Source organism: Anomaloglossus baeobatrachus, chromosome 4 (assembly GCF_048569485.1).
Source record: "Anomaloglossus baeobatrachus isolate aAnoBae1 chromosome 4, aAnoBae1.hap1, whole genome shotgun sequence".
NCBI lineage: Eukaryota > Metazoa > Chordata > Amphibia > Anura > Aromobatidae > Anomaloglossus > Anomaloglossus baeobatrachus.
Genome location: NC_134356.1, coordinates 366,814,012 through 366,835,171, shown reverse-complemented (window position 1 = coordinate 366,835,171; position 21,160 = coordinate 366,814,012). Strand labels below are relative to the sequence as shown.

Here is a 21,160-nt window from a genome sequence, read left to right as displayed (position 1 = left end):
TTTTCAGGGGTACCATCATTTCTTTCCAGGCTTGCTTCATGAGTTTTATTTTTTTTTTAAATTCTGTGGAAGCATGGTTGAAAAGCAATGTCTGACTTTCATTTGTTCATTTTCATAGATTTTTTATTTATTATTACTTTTATCAGTTTCAAGTTATTTCTGTGACCATTGTGGGTACCAACAATTTTGATTACGTGTGTGTATACACATACAGTTGAAACCAGAAGTTTACACACACTAAAGCGATACATATACATGTTTTTCTCACTGTCTGACATGAAATCAGAATAAACCTTTCCTGTTTTAGGTCAATTAGGATTACAAAAATTATTTATATTTGCCAAATGCCAGAATAATGAGATAGAGAATGTTTTGAGGCATTTTTATTACTTTCTGCAAAGTCAAAAGTTTATATACACTTAAGGCCGCTTTACACGCAACGACATTGCTAACGAGATGTCGTTGGGGTCACGGAATTCATGACGTACATCCGGCCTCGTTAGCAACGTCATTGCGTGTGAAACGCACGATCGACCGTTAACAATCAAAATTACTTACCTTATCATTGATCGTTGACGCGTTGTTCCATTCCCGATTATCGCTGCTGTTGCAGGACGCAGGTTGTTCGTTGTTCCTGCGGCAGCACACAGCGCTATGTGTGACACCGCAGGAACGAGGAACAACCTCGTACCTGCAGCCGCTCACAATGAGGAAGGAAGGAGGTGGGCGGGATGTTCGGCCCGCTCATCTCCGCCCCTCCGCTTCTATTGGGCGGCCGCTTAGTGACGTCGCTGTGACGCGGAACGAACCACCCCCTTAGAAAGGATGCGGTTTGCCGGCCACAGCGACATCACTAGGCAGGTAAGTATGTGTGACGGGTGTTAGCGATGTTGTGCACCAAGGGCAGCGATTTGCCCATGACGCACAACTGACGGGGGCGGGTACGCTTGCTAGCGATATCGATAGCGATATCGCAGCGTGTAAAGTGCCCTTAAGACTACTATGCATTTAAACAATATGGGACAGCCCATATGATGATGTCATGTCTTTGGAAGCTTTATTGGGAACATCTGGGTTAATTAGAGACACACCTGTGGATGCATTTTAATGCAGACCTGAAAGACACTGCTTCTTTGTGTAGCATCATGGGAATGTCCAGCCATCATACTACTCAGGAAGGAGATCGGTTTTGTGTATCAGAGATGAACGTGCTTTGGTTAGATATGTGCATATCAACCCAAGAACAAAAGCAAAAGACCTTGTGAAGATGCTGGCGGAAGCTGGTAAATTGTGTCATTATCCACATTGAAATAAGTACTGTATCAACATGGTCTGAAAAGTCACTCTGCCAGGAAGAAGTGATTACTCCAAAATAAACATTAAAAAAGCCAGATTAGTGTTTGCAAATGCATACAGGAACAATACCGTATTTTTTGTTGACATATCTTGTGATCTGAAGAAATTAAAATTATACTGTTTGGCCATAATAACCATCGTTACATGTTTAGGAAAAAGGTAGAAGCTTTACAGCCTAAAGCTGGTGTCACACACAGCGACAACGACAACGACGTCGCTGCTACGTCACCATTTTCTGTGACGTTGCAGCGACGTCCCGTCGCTGTCGCTGTGTGTGACATCCAGCAACGACCTGGCCCCTGCTGTGAGGTCGCCGCTCGTTGCTGAATGTCCAGCTTCATTTTTTGGTCGTCACTCTCCCGCTGTGACACACACATCGCTGTGTGTGACAGCGAGAGAGCGACGAAATGAAGCGAGCAGGAGCCGGCGTCTGGCAGCTGCGAAGCTGTAACCAGCGTAAACATCGGGTAACCAAGGGAAGCCCTTTCCCTGGTTACCCGATATTTACCTTGGTTACCAGCCTCCGCCCATGCTGCCAGCGCCGGCTCCTGCTCTGTGCCCATGTGGCTGCAGTACGCATCGGGTAATTAACCTGATGTATACTGTAGCAAGGAGAGCAAGGAGCCAGCACTAAGCAGTGCGCGCGGCTCCCTGCTCTCTGCACTGTGACATGTAGCTGCAGCACACATCGGGTTAATTAACCCGATGTGTACTGTACCTAGGAGAGCAAGGAGCCAGCGCTAAGCGCGGCTCCCTGCTCTCTGCACATGTAGCACAGCGACGTTATGATCGCTGCTTCTGCTGTGTTTGACAGCTAAGCAGCGATCATAACAGCGACTTACAAGGTACGTCACAGAAAATGGTGACGTAACAGCGACGTCGTTGTCGCTGTCGCTTAGTGTGACCCCAGCTTAAGAACACCATCCCAACTGTGTAACTCGGGGGTGGCAGCAGCAGGAGGGACTTGTGCACTTCACAAAATAGATGGCATCATGAGGAAAGAAGATTATGGGGCAATACTGAAGCAACATCTCAAGACATCTGCTAGGAACTTAGATCTTGGGCAGAAATGGGTCTTCTAAATGGACACTGACCTCAAGCATACTGCCAAACTGGTTACAAAGTGGCTTAAAGATAACAAATTCAATGTTTTGGAGTGGCCATCACAAAGCCCTGATTTCAATCCTATTAAAAATTTATGGGCAAAGCTGAAAAGGCAGGTGTGAGCAAGGCGATCTAGAAACATGGCTTAGTTACACCAGTTCTGTCAGGAGGGATGGGCTCACATTTCTACCAGCATTGTGAGAAGGTTGTGGAAGGATATCCAAAATATTTGAGCCAAGTCATACAGTTTAAGAGCAAGGGTACCAAATACTAATGAAATGTATGTAAACTTTTGACTTTGCAGAAAGTAATAAATAGGCCTAAAAACATTTTCGTTCTCATTATTCTGGCATTCCACAAAGATAAATAATTTTGGTTCCTAATTGACCTACAACAGGAAAGGCTTATTCTGATTTCCTGTCAGATTGTGACAAAAACATGCATTTGTCAGTTTAGATAATATATGTAAACTTCTGGTTTGAATCTAATATATAAAGCTCAGTGTATGTATGTATGTGTGTGTGTGTGTGTGTGTGTGTGTGTGTGTATGTCCGCTAAAGGAATCCCCACCATCGCATTTACAATCACGAAATTTTGCACAGACACTCCATGTGACTCAGGGAACATCATAGACAATGTTTGGGTGGGAAAATTTAACCCCGCGCTTTCCAGTTACTCTACAAAAATCCTGCAGCCATTAAACTGAATGGAGGTGGGAGCTGCAGGCTATAAATAGCAACTGTCAGTGGTTGCTATAGGAACTAAATAAACTGTTAGTATAACAAGTTTATGTGTGAGGTAAAAAGATGTCGGTGGTGAGACGGATAGAGAGAGACAGAAAAAGACAGACAGAGACAGACGGGGAAAGAGACAGACCTGGAAAGAGACAGAGCAGAGAAGAGACAGAGCGGGAGAGAGACAGCCCTGTAAAGAGACAGACGGGCAAAGAGACAGACGGGCAAAGAGACAGACGGGAAAAGAAAAGAGATAGACGGGCAAAGAGACAGCCCTGAAAAGAGACAGCCGGTCAATGAGACAGCCGGGCAAAGAGACAGCCGCCCAAAGAGACAGACGGGCAAAGAGACAGACAGGCAAAGAGACAGACGAGCAAAGAGACAGACCTGGAAAGAGACAGACCTTGAAATAGACAGAGCGGGAAAGAGACAGAGCGGGAAAGAGACAGAGCGGGAAAGAGACAGACGGGGAAGGAGACAGCCCTGGAAAGACAGCCGTGCAAAGAGACAGCCCTGCAAAGAGACAGACCTAGAAAGAGACAGCCCTAGAAAGAGACAGCCCTGGAAAGAGACAGCCCTGGAAAGAGACAGCCCGGGAAAGAAACAGACCAGGAAAGAGACAGACCGGGAAAGAGACAGACCGGGAAAGAGACAGACCAGGAAAGAGACATACCAGGAAAGAGACAGACCAGGAACGATACAGCCAGGCAAAGAGACAGCCGGGCAAAAAGACAGCCGGACAAAGAGACAAACAGGCAAAGAGACAGACAGGCAAAGAGACAGCCGGGCAAATAGACAGCCGGGAAAAAAGACAGCCGGACAAAGAGACAGAAGGGCAAAAAGACAGCCGGGCAAAAAGAGAGCCGGACAAAGAGACAGACAGGCAAACAGACAGACAGGCAAAGAGACAGAGAGAGAGAGACAGACAGATACAGAGATTGAGACAGATTGATGCAAATACAGACAGAGAGATAGAAACAGACAGACAAGGAATGAGACAGACAACAAGTCAAACAGACAGCGACACACAGACAGAGACTGGGAGAAAGACAGAGAGACAGTTACTATCCCGGGCAACGCCCGGGTACTACAGCTAGTTCTATATAAGCTCAAAATATTAAAATTTGTGAGTTGTCAATGGTTGATGCCTTTTTATTGGCTAATTGTAAAGATGGTATTTAATAGCAGCTTTTGAGACTGCTCAGGTCCCTTCATCAGGCTGGTATAATACAAAATGTGAAGATATTTATACACTACAGGGCACAGGAATAGAGCAGTAAATAAGACCAGAGACATGAGCAGAACTATCAATATGGGAAGAGGAATAAACAGTTGTGGCAGTAAATATTGGGGCAGTTCACAGATAAGGAGTGTGAAAATGTTATTGTCCTCTGAGGTCTGGTCTAGAGTTGTGATGCCCCGGATGGTCTGAGGAGCACATTCCTTAATTGATGTAAAAAGACATAAACCCATGCAACACATTAATTCCTGCTCTGAATTCCAATGTTCAATGTGGCGAGCTTCTTTTATTCCTTGTTTACCGTTAACTCTTGTGTATTTATCAAAAATAAAAAGGGAGGGGATTGTTAGCATGTAAAATGTTAAATCTGAAAAAGTAATGACTTTTTGAAATATTTTTCATTAGATGGCAAATAATACACTATACAAAGATTTATATTCAGACAGAAAATGGTCCCTTTGTACCATGGTCCTAAGTTGTTTGTTTTTTTTCAAACGGGGAATAGCAAGATGCTGTAGATGAAAGGATTCCCAGCTCCAAACACGCACCCCCTCATATATGGTAATATAACATGTGCTGTATCTGGATTCACATTATCTACTTTTATAGCTGCATGGATATGATATCTTTGTTGGCATGCACATGCAGTCCAAAGATGCATCTTGCAACGGAGCCATTTGATATCTGTTTACCACAGAATTTATTTTAAGCTTGTTTGTGTGCTGCAAATGTATTTGTATTCATCACATAGCCATTAATTCACTTTGCTAGTCTATGGATATGATGGCACTTCTTCAGATAACTGTATAGATTCAACGGAAGCAAGGTAGCATCAGTGCCATACCTACCAACATTGGAAGAATACAAAGAGGGACAAATTATGCAACACACGCAACATTTGACCATGCCTTTAGTCACACCCATTTGCCATTTCTTTCAACACTGGCAAGAGGAGATGTCAGAGGGATAGTGGGTGTCCTGCAGAAACTCAAGACTGCAGGACGTAGACCGAAATGCAGGACTTTCCCGATGAATCCAGGACAATTGGGACTAGGGAAAAGCGGATCGATTCATAGGACTCCCGTCCAGTGTCCAGTTCAGCGGTGCCAGGCAGCTGGACAGAAGGCTGCAAATCTCTTGTCCCTGGCGCAGCTTTTGATATTCCAGGGCTGGTGCAACATTATCAGTGCCTCCTGCTCATTTCTAGCTGGGACCTATGGATATATTTTTTGTTCATTCATTCATAGTTGTAGCAGCCAGAATATTCTCATCTTGATGTAACATTGACAATATGATATCTGGCTTTTTTGATTTTGTAAGGCCGTGTTCACACATTGCATAAATACTGTGCTTTTTTGTTTTCTGCAGGTTTCAGCACCAAACTACGCAATAACAGTCTTCACTGATTAGTGCATTTTTGCTGCATTTTGTTTTACGCCTATCCCCTCTTAATTGAAGCATTTTTGGTACAGATGTTAAGCTGCTTTTTTATGTAGCTTTTATAGTACAGAAAAGCTCTGATCCCACAATTAAAATAGGAACTACAGTGTTTTACATACATTTTTTTAAGCTCCACATAGAAGCCTCTGAATAAAAATTACCAAAACCTCACAGTTCAGCCATGTATTTAGACACACAGTTGATGCAGTTCTCATATAATTGTGCACTTTGCTTGGATTGGACAGTTAAACACAGCACAATTTCTGTGCAAAATAATCAGCAGAAAAAAATGCAACGTCTATGTTACATGTGAACAAGGCCTAAATGTACAAGCAAAGTGGATGTGCTTTCATGAAATCTTCACCCGTTGAGCGTCTAAAGATGTTGTGAACTGAACGGTTTTGGTGCTTTTTTTTCTATAGGCTTTATGTGGAGCCTGAAAAAAATGCAGGTACAAAAACCTGACATTTTTAACGGCAGAATCAAAGCTTTTCTGTAGTATTAAAAAAAGTATTAAAAACGCAAATTCACATCTGCACCAAAAAGGCATCAAATAAAAGAAAAGAAGAAAATACGCAATAATAAGAGAAGACTGTTATTGCGTTGTGTAGATTGGGCATCTGCAGAAAATGTGCATATAAAAGCAGTAGAAAAAATGCATAATTTAGGTTATATCTATATTACTTTTTTATGGGTTTAATACAGAAATATAATCATTTGCGCCATGTTTTTATGCCATTTAACGATCATCATAAATTATCTGATCACTGTATTGTAGTAAGTCATTATTAGTGATGAGCGAGTACTAAAAAGCTCGGGTGCTCGAATCTCAGGCCGAGCCTCCCAAGATACTCGTGTACTCGGCCCGAGCACCGAGCCCAATGTTATCCTATGGGAGACCCGAGTATTTTTGTGAAATGACCCCCCGGCAGCATGTAGAAACCCTAAAAATGTCACAAAAGTCTCAGAAGAGTGCTCAAATGACATGGCAACAGCATGGGGAAGACCCCTTGAAGCATTTATCACTCAAAAGTCACAGATGTGAACAATTTTGTCCGAGTTTTACGCCATTTTTACGGACTCACCAGAAAACCTTCCAAAATGACACCAAAATGAATTTTCATGGCGGAAATGTTAAGGGCACATACCCAATAGTGAGATAGAGCTGGTGTATGTTACTTTTTGAGATTAATACATGAAAGATTTTACATGAAAACCTTGTGTGGCACTCCGATGTCCAAAACGCACGTTTTGTGCTTTTTACTAGCGATGTCGGTCATTTTTTTTTTTTTATTCTATCTCCCTCAGTCCGTCGGTCTGTCTCTCTCTGTCTTGTCTGTCCCCCTCTCACAGTCTGTCGGTCAGTTCCCCCCCCTCTCTCTTACTTACCGTTCCCCGATCACTGCCGCGGCGCTGCACAGCTGTTCAAACTCCGGTGGCTTTTCCTCTTTTGAAAAAGCCGGCCGCTCATTAAACAATCTCGTATTCCCTGCTTTCCTGCTTTTCGGCGCCTATGATTGGTTGCAGTGAGACACGCTCCCACACTGAGTGACAGCTGTCTCACTGCAACCAATCACAGCAGCCGGTGTGTGTATACTGTGCAGTGAAATAAATAATTAAATAATTAAAAAAAACGGCGTGCGGTCCCCCCAATTTTAATACCAGCCAGATAAAGCCATACGGCTGAAGGCTGGTATTCTCAGGATGGGGAGCTCCACGTTATGGGGAGCCCCCCACCCTAACAATATCAGTCAGCAGCCGCCCAGAATTGCCGCATACATTAGATGCGACAGTTCTGGGGCTGTACCCGGCTCTTCCCGATTTACCCTGGTGCGTTGGCAAATCGGGGTAATAAGGAGTTAATGGCAGCCCATAGCTGCCACTAAATCCTAGATTAATCATGTCAGGTGTCTCCCCGAGATTCCTTCCATGATTAATCTGTAAATTACAGTTAAAAAACACACACACCCGAAAAATCCTTTATTAGAAATAAAAAACACTAACAAAGTCCCTCATTACCAATTTATTAACCCCGACAAACCCTCCATGTCCGGCGTACTCCACAGTCCTCCAGCGTCGCGTCCAGCTCTGCTGCATGGAAGTGACAGGAGCTGCAGAATACACCGCCGCTCCGGTCACCACCACGCAGCTAATGAGATGAGTATAGCGATCAGCTGAGCTGTCACTGAGGTTACCTGGATCCAGCGGTGGATGCAGCGGTGGCTGCGGGTAACCTCAGTGACAGCTCAGCTGATCGCGCTACTCACCGCCGCTCCAGTCAGCTCCATGCACCAACTGAGGTGAGTATAGCGATCAGCTGCTGTCACTGAGGTTAATCGCGGCCACCGCTGGATCCAGCGGTGGCCGGGAGTTACCTGACTGACAGCAGCTGATCGCGCTATTCCCTTCATTAGCTGCGTGGAGGTGACCGGCGGCTTTTACTATTTTGAAAAAGCCGGCCGCTCATTAAACAATCTCCTATTCCCTGCTTCCCCGCCCACCGGTGCCTATGATTGGTTGCAGTGAGACACGCCCCCACGCTGAGTGACAGGTGTCACACTGCACCCAATCACAGCAGCCGGTGGGCGGGTCTATACTGTGCAGTAAAATAAATTAATAAATAATTAAAAAAAAACGGCGTGCGGTCCCCCCCCATTTTAATGCCAGCCAGATAAAGCCATACGGCTGAAGGCTGGTATTCTCAGGATGGGGAGCTCCACGTTATGGGGAGCCCCCCAGCCTAACAATATCAGTCAGCAGCCGCCCAGAATTGCCGCATACATTATATGCGAGAGTTCTGGGGCTGTACCCGGCTCTTCCCGATTTGCCCTGGTGCTTTGGCAAATCGGGGTAATAAGGAGTTAATGGCAGCCCATAGCTGCCACTAAATCCTAGATTAATCATGTCAGGCGTCTATGAGACACCCTCCATGATTAATCTGTAAATTACAGTAAATAAACACACACACCCGAAAAATCCTTTATTAGAAATAAAAAACACACACATATACCCTGGTTCACCACTTTAATCAGCCCCAAAAAGCCCTCCATGTCCGCCGGAATCCAGGATGCTCCAGCGTCGCTTCCTGCGCTGCTGCATAGAGGTGACCGGAGCTGCAGAAGACACCGCCGCTCCGGTCACTTCCACGCAGCAAATGAGGTGAGTAGCGCGATCAGCTGAGCTGTCACTGAGGTTACCCGCCGTCACTGGATCCAGTGACAGCGGGTAACCTCAGTGACAGCTCAGCTGATCGCACGGCTGTCTTCATTAGCTGCGTGGAGGTGACCGGAGCGGCGGTGTCTTCTGCAGCTCCTGTCACTTCCATGCAGCAGAGCTGGACGCGACACCGGAGTCCGTGGAGTACGCCGGACATGGAGGGTTTGTCGGGGTTAATAAATTGGTAATGAGGGACTTTGTTAGTGTTTTTTATTTCTAATAAAGGATTTTTCGGGTGTGTGTGTTTTTTAACTGTAATTTACAGATTAATCATGGAAGGAATCTCGGGGAGACGCCTGACATGATTAATCTAGGACTTATTGTCAGCTATGGGCTGCCATTAACTCCTTATTACCCCGATTTGCCAACGCACTAGGGTAAATCGGGAAGAGCCGGGTACAGCCCCAGAACTGTCGCATATAATGTATGCGGCAATTCTGGGCAGCTGCTGACTGATATTGTTAGGGTGGGGGGCTCCCCATAACATGGAGCTCCCCATCCTGAGAATACCAGCCTTCAGCTGTATGGCTTTATCTGGCTGGTATTAAAATTGGGGGGACCGCACGCCGTTTTTTTTAATTATTTATTTATTTATTTTACTGCACAGTATAGACCCGCCCACCGGCTGCTGTGATTGGGTGCAGTGTGACACCTGTCACTCAGCGTGGGGGCGTGTCTCACTGCAACCAATCATAGGCGCCTGTGGGCGTGGAAAGCAGGGAATATGAGATGGCTGTGTACAGAGCACAGCGCGCCGGCCGGTATAAAGGCTCGGTCACGCTGTGCAGGCCGGCCAATCACTGCAATTCCACAACTAACAGGGCTGTGGCATTGCAGTGGTCTGCCAGCCAATCCCTGCATGAGGGCTGGCTCTCAAAAGAGCGCCAACATGCAGGGATGAAGACCACGAGTAAAGCACGAGTATTGCAAAATTACTCGGTACCCGCCGAGTAGCCCGAGTACAGTGATACTCGTGCGAGTACCGAGTAGTAACAAGCATACTCGCTCATCACTAGTCATTATGATTACAGGGACACCAAATGTGTCCATTTTATTTGATGATTTGTGTTGTTTATTATGTTTTAAAAAAAAGCATATTCAAATTGTGTTTGTTTTAATTGTTTTTTTATTATTTTTTAGTAATTTTATATGGCGAAAAACTATCTTTTATTCTCTCTTTAGAACACAGGAACATAGAAATGTACAATGTATATGTGTCGCCCTGGGCAAGCCAGGGGACACAGGTCACAACACCACCACACCCCACACTCCAGGTAGGCACATCACAGCTAACCAGAAATCCTTGTTGCCTTCCTCCAGAGGTTGATGATACACACCAGGGGGTGGGCCAGGCGGTTGGCTCCGCCCACCAAGGAGCTCACAACTCTGGAGGCAGGAAGTAACCAGGCAGTCCAGCTAGGGACATGAAAGAGTGAACAGCAGATAGCTCAGGGAGGAGCAGGAGTGAGGAGCTAAGTGGAGGAGTTAAGAAAGTGAAAGTGAAAGTAGTAAAGGAGGAAAGTAAGAAAAGTGACAGAAGAGAAAGAAAGCCTGAAGGGTCCAGCTTTGTGAGGGCCAGGACAGCAAGGTCAGCAACGGCGGTGACTGTCTGGAGGGGGACCGTTTGGAAGTTCCTGGAAGGACCCCGTTGGCTGTGTGCCCGGTGGTCTGGAGCAGTGTTCCGAAGGACAGTCAGCACCAGGGCAGGGGCCTCTCGGACCCCGGCAAGGCTAGGAGTCGCCAGATTTGCCGAATCCGTCAGTGACGGGGACGCAGATCCCCCAACAACCAAGTCCCGATTGAAGGCAACAGCCCAACCCGTATTGGAGAGACACCGCCACCGCCACGGCACAAGTTTCTCAGGGCCAGCGCCTGCGGGCAAAGTGTAGAGCTCCTCCGGCCCAGATTGCAGTCGGGGAGCGGGTAACCGGAGGGAATCCACCGCTACCATCAGTCAACACAGGTGCAAGGAAGAGGGACATCACCGTCACCTACCGGGAGTGCAGGTGCAGCCGTCTGTGGGACCGTCCTACCAGCCGTTGGTTTACCGTACAGACTGTGTCCGTGTGTCAGGCTGAGTGAGTACCATAGTGCCGCAAGGCACAGCGCTGCCCCCGCGTCCCTGCGCCCTCCAGGCCCTACACTTCACATCTCATCACCGGGCCCCGGGATCACCAACCCCTACCCACGGAGGGGCAACACAACACCTGGCTGCTCCGCAACACCATCCCCGGGACCCCCCACACTGAGCAGCGGTGGTGCAATCACCACAACCGTGGGTGGCGTCACGAACTATAAAAATCCCCACACCCAACAAACACCCCCCTTTCACTCACGGGCGAGGAGTGTCGCTCGAGAAACCCCAGGATCCGGCCCACGGCTCGAGCCACCAGGAGCAGCTGCCGGACTCGAGCAGAAGGGGTGAGCGCGGTGTGCTGACACCCTCCTCCCCGCCCGCGACATATATCTATGTACCGGTATAATCTGCCTGTGAAGTTAAAGCCTACAATGCAGCTTCAAGTAAACTACATTTTCACAGGGACATGAATATAGCCTGTGACTCAAAGGTTTATCTCCTACCTGCTATTGTAAAGATTGTAGACTCAAGTCTCAGAGAGACTCACAAAAAAGACAAAACGGCAGTTTTACAAATAGAAATTTACATTTTTGCAATTTTTTAAATTATTTTTTAGTAATTTTATTTGAACAAATATTCTGATTATTTCTTCACCTCTAGAATACAGGGACTTAGAAATACACAGCCATGTACAGATGTATCTCTATGTACCTGTATAATCTGCTTTTAGGTTCACTGTCTGCAATACAGCTCAAGTATTCCAAATTCTCCTATCATCCTTAATGTAGGCTATGGCTCATTGCTAAAGCTACTGCCCGGGAACATGGTGTTGTGAGATTGAGTTTTAGGGAGACCAGAGAAGGTAGTTGTTTATTTACTATATGTATGCTCTTGAGAAGAGAGCTGAACCACACCCCGAGGAGGAGGAGCTGCTGACTAAGAGGATGTGAGAGGAAGATGGGACTGAGCCCTCAAATTGGGACAGTTTGGCTGAATCCGGGACGGTTGGGAGCTATGCAGTGCAAATTCAATCAGCTACTCCTGTATCCAATGTGCCACCTTTCTCTTACTTCTTATATAACTTACATGAAAACAACATGAATTATGCAACGTGAATCAACATTAAAGTTCCGTTTAGCATTCGTACATGTCAATGGACCCATAGACTATCACAGGTACAACTGCTATCCTTAAAAACCACGGATAGCACTTGTACAAGAACATCAGACTTGTAAATGAACCCTTATGCAGCTACAGGACTGCTGAATATAAGAGGAGCCAGAAGCCTCAGATGGCTTTTAGAGGATCTAGAAGCCACTAATTCATATGTAGAGCCACCAAAGCAATTATGGCAGATTAGAATGGTGTTATGTGACCAAAGGCAAAAATATTGTACTGTAAATATAACTAATGATTTCTTTGAGCCATTTTAGACTTTCTGTTCACTGAGATTAGTACACAAAATTCTGCAATGTCATGATGACTTTTATTGTCGATGCTTTGGTTCAAACGTTTCTAACAGAACAGTGTTTTGTGTGTGTGTGTTATTCTGGACAGGATTATGGTGGCATTAGCAGTACTGTAGTTATTCGGTTCTATTCACAGGTGTTATCATTTTTTTACGGTAAAAATAAGCTGCATGCAGGGCTAGTAATCCTGCCAAGTCAAAGGACACGTTCACAAGCAACATTTTTACTGCATTGTTTTTCTGCAGTCAAAAGCTGTTCTCTTGGCAGTAAAAACGCTGCACACAAAAGCCCTTTTTGCTGCATTTTCGTTGCCTTTTTACACATTTTTGCAGCGTGTTTCTGGGTGTGGATTACATGTCTTGCTTTATCTATAGTAGATGTTTATTAGGTCCACTGCCCACGCTGCGGATTTTGACCCGTATTTTCAGAAACCTGAAGCAAAATCTGCATGTCCATTGTGAAGTCAGCAAAGTCTATGAGAATGCAGAAGTGCTGTGCCTACGTTGAGTATTTTTCCCTTGCGTATTTGGTGCAGATTTCTTTTTTTTCTGCACCAAACCTGCACCAAGTACGCAAGGGAAAAATAAGCAACGTGGGCACAGCACTTCTGAATTCTCAAAGACTTTGATGGCTTCAAACAAAATGGGCATGCAGATTTTGCTGCAGATTTCTGAAAATACGCCTCAAAACTACACAGCGAGGGCACTGGGCCTTAGGCTATGTGCCCACGCTGCGGAAAATGCGCGGAATTTGCCGCGGATTTTTTGCGGAAATTCCGCGGATTTTTCAAAAATCTGCAGCACAGCTACTCCCCAGCCATTTCTATGGCATTTGGGAACTGCTGTGCCCACTCTGCGTTTTTTTCCGCAGCAGAAATAATGCGGATTTCCCTGCGGAAAAATCAGCAGCATATCAATTATTCCTGCGGATTTACCTGCGGATTTTGCCCATGCAAGTGAATGTCAAAAAACGCAAAATCCGCAACGAAATCTGCGTCAAATCCGCACCAGATCCGCACCTATGCAAAGGTGCGGTTTCCGGGGGAAGGCTGCGGATTTAGCTGCAGAAAAATCCGCGGATACAGAGTCCCGTGGGCACATAGCCTTAGACCAAAAATACCTTTGTGTGAACTTATCTGTAGCGAATGCGCTTTTATATCTCTCTCTTTAGAAGCCTAAAGACACATGCACACTAGTATTTGATGAGGTTTTTGTGGCGCCCCTGAGGCTTCCGTCGCCACAGGACATTGCACCCCATCCAGCGGTGTGATGCCCCATTCTGGGTGAGGAAATGAGTGAACGCCAGTCCCCTGGTAAATCTACACAACACCCATTGTTAGGTACACACTGGGACCAGGGATAGTGGCAGCAACCCTCCCATGCTGCATGCTGGGAGGGGCCGTAAGACCCATCCCTGCTCCTATAGGGTACAGCTTAGCAACTGGGGAGGTGGGAGGAGCCACCAGAGTGCAGTCAGAGAAAGGAAGGTCTAGTGTAGTCAGTTGAAGCGAGGAGTTGAAGAGAGTGAGGAGAAGGAAGGAGGAGGAGGTCTGCAGGAGGCAGACGAGAAGGGGAAGAGGAAGGAAAGCCCTGGTCAGTCAGGAGCTAAGGAAAGAAAGAGACGCTTCCTGGTGAAGATCCTGGGACTCAGAGGGTCCAGGTGACACCAAGCAGAGAGAAGAAGGGATTCCAGGGCCACGGATAGCTGTTGAGCTGTGGTGGCCTGTTCCACAGGAACATCGGTGGAGGGATCAAGCTGCAACAGGGGACGGTCCCTAGAAACCGGAGGAGTGCAAAATCATCTCCAAACAGTAAAAACCGAGGCCCAGGGAAAGTTGTAAACTCCCCGGGCCACAGCCCACCGCAGAACCTCTGGAAAGGGGATAATCATCCGACAGGTGACCCCCCAGCCTGGAGGCTGTAGTGGAGGCCGAGCAGGTTCATCCTAAAAGAGCTAGGCTTAAGGAGACAGCTGAAGACAGAGACACTTTAGAGAGAAGGGTACCGGCTTTTACTCCAGAAATCACCCAGGATCGGCGGAGGTCCCTGACAGTGGGTCTCAGCAGTCCAGAGGCCCCAGTGTACACCTACCAGGAACTGTGAGTAAACAACTTGAACTGCACCCTTGGAGTTGCCTCTGTCATCTGCATAGACACTCACAAGCACCAACTGTGCCCCAGGGCACCGCTCCACCTGTGCGGAGCAGTACCACCATTGCTGCCATATCATCACCCCGGAGGCCTCACACAGCAGCGGCGGCTTAATAGCCGCATACTACAGGTGGCGTCACGAACACAAACTTTATTCAAACCCCAAGTCACCAGCCATATTAATTGACATCCACCAGGGTCACGGAGTCGGGCCCCGCCACCACTGACGACCCCGGACTAGTCCGGCCCGGCACCGGGTGTCCCATAGCCCTGGGGTGGGCGAGTCAACTTTGATGTCACGAACAGGATTTCGTGCCCGGTCCCACCGGGTACTGTGTGCCTGAAAAGACTGTGTTTCACTGTGAAAACTGCCGCCATTAGCGCTGCTGGGAGCGGGGAGAAGGGGGGCGTGCCAGAAGAAAGGGCGCGAAGAGAAGCCCCGCCCCCTTGTCTAAGAAAAGAGCGCGAAGCAGTGCCCGCCATGGAGAGCGGAAGAAGAAGATATGGCGACTAGAAAAGCTGGCTGGCAAGAGTCTAAATGCCAGACCAGACAAGAGCAAGAATGTACCTGATTGCACGCGGAGCAGTGCCGGCCGTGATGGGCTGGGCGCCAGTCTGGCGCCAGATGCTGGTGCAGCCTCCGGCCCCGCCTCCGAGAAGGGAAAGGGTGCAGCCGAGTGGCGTGGTCGAGCACCCGAGCAGTGCAGCAGAGAGTATTCCCCAGGCCGGTAGCATGGCAGAGAAGCCACAGAAGAGTGCACCGGGAACCGGGGGAATGGACCCTGAGCTGAGCGAGATCCGGGAGGAGATGAAGAACCTTGCCCGGAGGCTGAGCACACTGCAGTTCGAGGTGGACCGGCGGAGTGAAAACCGGAGGGCACCCGAGGACATGGGCTACAGGATGGAGGCCGCAGAGCGACACGCAGGTGAGCAATATATTGTCCCGACCCGTCCAGACCCACGGCCCTATCAAGTGCCACGGCACAGTCCCTCCACGGCCCTGCTAGACTTCCTCGCCAGCCCCGCTGAAGCCCCGGGGGACGCCGGAGACCTGCCAGAGGGCCCCGAAGATGGCGCCTGGTGTCACCTGGGTCCTGAGCCACTGGTGGGCCACCTTCCGAGTCCCCCTGTTAGCCTCCTGGGAACCACATCACCGGGAGTGAACTGGGACGCAGCGCCCATCGACAGCGGGAGACTGCAGCAGCCACTGCGCCCCAAAGAAACCCCAAAGGCAAATGAACTGGCCTGCCAGAGGATGCTGGAGGAGTACCAGCGGGAGCGGGAGAGCCGGGAGGAGAGACGCCGTGCAGAGGAGGCATCCAACCTGGCTGCTAAGGCCCGGATCTGGCAGAGCCGCAAAGAACACCAGGGCCCAGTGCGGAGGGGCCAGGTGATTGACTTCAGGCAGACGACGGGCTGGGGTTTTATCCGAGAGCCCGGACTGGGCAAAGATGTATTTGTTGCCCGCCGTGACATCGAGGAGCATCTGTCCAGAGGCCACCCAGGGCGCGATGCTAAGCCCGGAGATATGGTGGAATACACTAGGCTGATGGGGAGCCGTGGCTGGTACGCCCTCAGTGTCCACATCTTGCGGGAGGAGGCAGCCCCAGAAGAACCGGAGTGGCGCCGCACTATGCCAGCGTGCAGTACCGCCCCCGCCAGCAGCACTACCGCAGAGCAGGCCCAGGCCGCAGAACTTTGCAGCAGGCCTGCTACAGTTATTCAGGAGACGCAGACCAGGATCTCCATGGCCTACATGCTGCCTAGGGCCCTGCCAAAGCGGGACCCCAAGGACCCCAGCACTGAGTGAAAGTGAAGAAAAGAAGCTGAACTGTATATAGCCCCTGTCTGCCCCTCATCCTTTGTGAAGATGTCCCTTTTGTGCTGCCCTGATGTCCTTTTTGAAGACGACACCCTACCCTGCCTTACTGCCCCTTGTACTTTTTGAAGATGTCACCCCCCTTGTTTATGTGTTACCGGGCCACTGGACTGGAATGTGGTCCCCGGTGAATGTGAATGTAATGTGTCCTGTGTAACCAGGCCACTGGACTTAGTGGCTGGTTTTGTCTTGCCCTTTGTAGTTTGAAAAGGAACGAACCGCCAGGCTACTGGACTTGTTGTAGCCAAGAATGTAAATAGTTGCACCTGTTGTGCCCCCTACCAGAATTATGGGGGAAGTGCAAAACCGTGCAATGGACTGGAAGTGCACACTTAGAGTTTTTCTTTATAAGAATGTTTGAAACGTTTAAGTACCTGTGCCTCCCATAAAGGGAATAAAAGTTTTATTGTTTTATGTATGCATACCAAAAATGTTTTTTGCAGTTCTTCCACATTTCTTGTTGTTTTTCAGCCCGAGGACGTGCTGGGATTCGCTGTGGGGGAGTGTGGCACCCCTAAGGCTTCCGTCGCCACAGGACATTGCACCCCATCCAGCGGTGTGATGCCCCATTCTGGGTGAGGAAAGGAGTGAACGCCGGTCCCCTGGTAAATCTACACAACACCCATTGTTAGGTACACACTGGGACCAGGGATAGTGGCAGCAACCCTCCCATGCTGCATGCTGGGAGGGGCCGTAAGACCCATCCCTGCTCCTATAGGGTACAGCTTAGCAACTGCGGAGGTGGGAGGAGCCACCAGAGTGCATTCAGAGAAAGGAAGGTCTAGTGTAGTCAGTTGAAGTGAGGAGTTGAAGAGAGTGAGGAGAAGGAGGAGGAGGTCTGCAGGAGGCAGACGAGAAGGGGAAGAGGAAGGAAAGCTCTAGTCAGTCAGGAGCTAAGGAAAGAAAGAGACGCTTCCTGGTGAAGATCCTGGGACTCAGAGGGTCCAGGTGACACCAAGCAGAGAGAAGAAGGGATTCCAGGGCCACGGATAGCTGTTGAGCTGTGGTGGCCTGTTCCACAGGAACATCGGTGGAGAGATCAAGCTGCAACAGGGGACGGTCCCTAGAAACCGGAGGAGTGCAAAATCATCTCCAAACAGTAAAAACCGAGGCCCAGGGAAAGTTGTAAACTCCCCGGGCCACAGCCCACCGCAGAACCTCTGGAAAGGGGATAATCATCCGACAGGTGACCCCCCAGCCTGGAGGCTGTAGTGGAGGCCGAGCAGGTTCATCCTAAAAGAGCTAGGCTTAAGGAGACAGCTGAAGACAGAGACACTTTAGAGAGAAGGGTACCGGCTTTTACTCCAGAAATCACCCAGGATCGGCGGAGGTCCCTGACAGTGGGTCTCAGCAGTCCAGAGGCCCCAGTGTACACCTACCAGGAACTGTGAGTAAACAACTTGAACTGCACCCTTGGAGTTGCCTCTGTCATCTGCATAGACACTCACAAGCACCAACTGTGCCCCGGGGCACCGCTCCACCTGTGGGGAGCAGTACCACCATTGCTGCCATATCATCACCCCGGAGGCCTCACACAGCAGCGGCGGCTTAATAGCCGCATACCACAGGTGGCGTCACGAACACAAACTTTATTCAAACCCCAAGTTACCAGCCATATTAATTGACACCCACCAGGGTCACGGAGTCGGGCCCCGCCACCACTGACGACCCCGGACTAGTCCGGCCCGGCACCGGGTGTCCCATAGCCCTGGGGTGGGCGAGTCATTTTTACCTCATTATTTGTAAGTCAAAACTAGTAGTGGAATAATGAGAGGAAAAGTGCAATGGAAACACAGGCACCACTTCTGTATTTATTACCCTCTCCTGGTTTTGGCTTAGAGATGCTGAGGTAAAAAAAAACCTCACCAAATACTCAACATGTGCAAATGGCCTTAGGCCTCTTTCACACGTCCTTAGCACACGAGCATACGTGTGTCCGTGTGCTCCACACATCAACATGTCAGTTTTTTTCCGGCATTACGGGTGTCACACGGAACGCAAACGGACCTCACGTAGGTGTTCCGTGTGACACGCGCCGGAGAAAACACACGTGTTTGAGAATAAAAAAAACTTTACTCACCTTCTCCAGCCCTCCTGTCTCTGCCGCTGCTGTCACTTGCTTCCGACTGCCACTCATTATGCTCATTCAATATTCACTTCACTGCAGCCAGAAGCTGCAGCAGCGGGGAGTTGGCAGGACCGGAGACGAAGATCTGCACCACGAACAGCGACGCCAGGGACAGGTGAGCAGAAAGTTCCCGTTCTCCATGTGTTATCTTGGATAACACACGGAGAACACACATAGGCCATAAACACGGCTCACGTAGGGCAAAACACACCTCTGACATGTCCGTGAAAAACGTGTGTGGTTTTTCACAAACGTGTGAAAGAGGCCTTAGGCGGAGAATGTTCCAAGTTCTCCAGTGACAGATGCCCATTGATGTCCTTAGCGATCTGCTTATCTCCCAGGAGAGTAAGTCACAGTGTGCACTATACTGAGGCAGTCTGGTGGCTGATCAGCTGCAGCATCACTAGACTGCTGGGGACACGGCTTACAGCCGGCCCTGGAGGTAAGTATGCTTTAGGCTAAGGACACACGGGCATTTAGCATCTCGCTCTGCTGCGAGTGTCATTATACTGTGATGCGATCCTGGGATCAGAATACAGCTGCGGAGGAGAGGGAGGGACTATCTCTCCATCTCCTCTATTATCAGCTGATGCGTATATCGCACATCACTCCGGTGTAATGCGAGTGCAGTGCGATGTTTCTCTCGCAACCATAGACTTGTATGGGTGCAGGAGAAAATGAATCAGATTCCACCTGTAGCATGCTGCGATTGTTTTCTTTGCCCAATTAGGGCTGAGAAAAAATAATCGCTCATGGGAGCTGCCCCATAGATTGGTCAGAGTGGAATGTGATTTTTTTATCGCATTCCACTTGCTCTGTTTTACTCGCCTTGTGTCCTTAGCCTTATTATTGTACTGGGCAGACTTACAAGAAATTCTCTAGTAGATGACAACCCCTTCAAGATCTGCATTCTACAAACAATCACCACCACGTGCACACGTTGAGTTTTTGATGATCTTTCATCCACAGCGTAAGCAAAAACCAGGAGTGGAACAATTAGAGGAAAAGTATACTGGGAACACGTTATTTATTTATTATTTATTTTTGGCTTACAAATATTGAGATAAAAAAACTCAGCAAATAATCAGTGTGTGCACGTGGCCTTACAAATACTGAGGTAAAAAACTCACCAAACACTCAATATGTGCACGTGGCCTCAGTGTGGATTTTTGACACTTTTTGAACTGCATCTTAGTATACATTGAGGGCACATGTAGGTATTGCTTGGGCCTATAGCAGGGTATAGGGGCTATATTACAGATCTATATGTGGATGAGATGTGTAATAAAAGGACAGTGTACTTGCTGTTTACGTAATTCCTTTTGTATAGGAAGCTCCAGTACAATTCCCTATCTAAAGCATATATGCCACCAGAATTAAAGTGGTGGTCTGGTACTTACATATCCGGGGGTCCAATACTGGATACCCTCACTGGTCAGCGGTCATCAGCTCCCTTGCATATAAGCAATGTACAGGGTGGCACACAGCAGCCCCATATGTTGTTAGTGGCTGCTGCAGGCTAATGCACCTTATCTCCTATTCAAGTGAATGCAAGTGACTGGGAGATAAGGCCCAGTAACCAGTATTGAACCTTATCTCCTATTCAAGTGAATGCAAGTGAACATGAGATACTGTGCAGTACCTGGAAAAAACCCCACTAAACAACGTATGGGACTGCTGAAGTTCACCATGTACATTGCTTAGAAGTGGATACCGCTAGAGCAGAAGACGGCTAATCATGTCAGATCACCACAGTTCTGATATTGACGACCCATTTTTCTACTGGAAATGGACGGGCATTGGTAACAGATTTAGACCTCATCGACATCAGGCTGGTTATGGGCAGGATACAAGTAATATCTCTATAGGTTATAAACATGCATTCATTTATCTATACAGCTGCCTTATGCATAATAATATAGCCTATGGCCCTAAAGTAAAAACTAGGATAAAGAATTTTACCTACACAATAAAACACAATTGCTCTGGTGTGGAGCCCTTTTCAAGGTTGCACTGTAGAGTGACTTTTATTGATCTCCCTAGCTTATAGACCGTTATAAAATTGATTAGACTATAACTGTTTCAGCATAAACTATTTCTAATACTATGGGTCAATTATGTTTGCAGCTTTAAAGTAATTCATTTAATTTCCAAGTATGAAACATGAATGTAATTTCCATTATGTGCAGTTTATTTATCACAACTTGTGCTCGTGGACAGATAAGACTATAACAGTACCACAAGATTTCCCATTGATACCTATGTAATCATGACAGAAAAAAAGGTGTTATTTAAGGTGTATAGAGGTTGGCTTACTTATTGTGAAAAAACAAGGTCTCCATTGCGTATATCACTCTAGCTTACATTT

At 47.9% G+C, this 21,160-nt stretch overlaps 1 protein-coding gene across 2 annotated transcripts in view; it reads right to left on the bottom strand.

Moving 5' to 3' along the window:
• The window catches only part of LOC142303615 (chloride anion exchanger-like), a 98,289-nt gene extending 77,971 nt beyond the window's left edge, over positions 1-20,318 (bottom strand). For both annotated transcript variants that reach the window (XM_075345142.1, XM_075345143.1), the window contains exon 1: positions 20,193-20,318. The gene's annotated coding sequence lies outside the window, so the exon portion shown is untranslated. The remainder of the gene's footprint in view (positions 1-20,192) is intronic.
• Between the last annotated feature and the right edge of the window lie 842 nt (positions 20,319-21,160).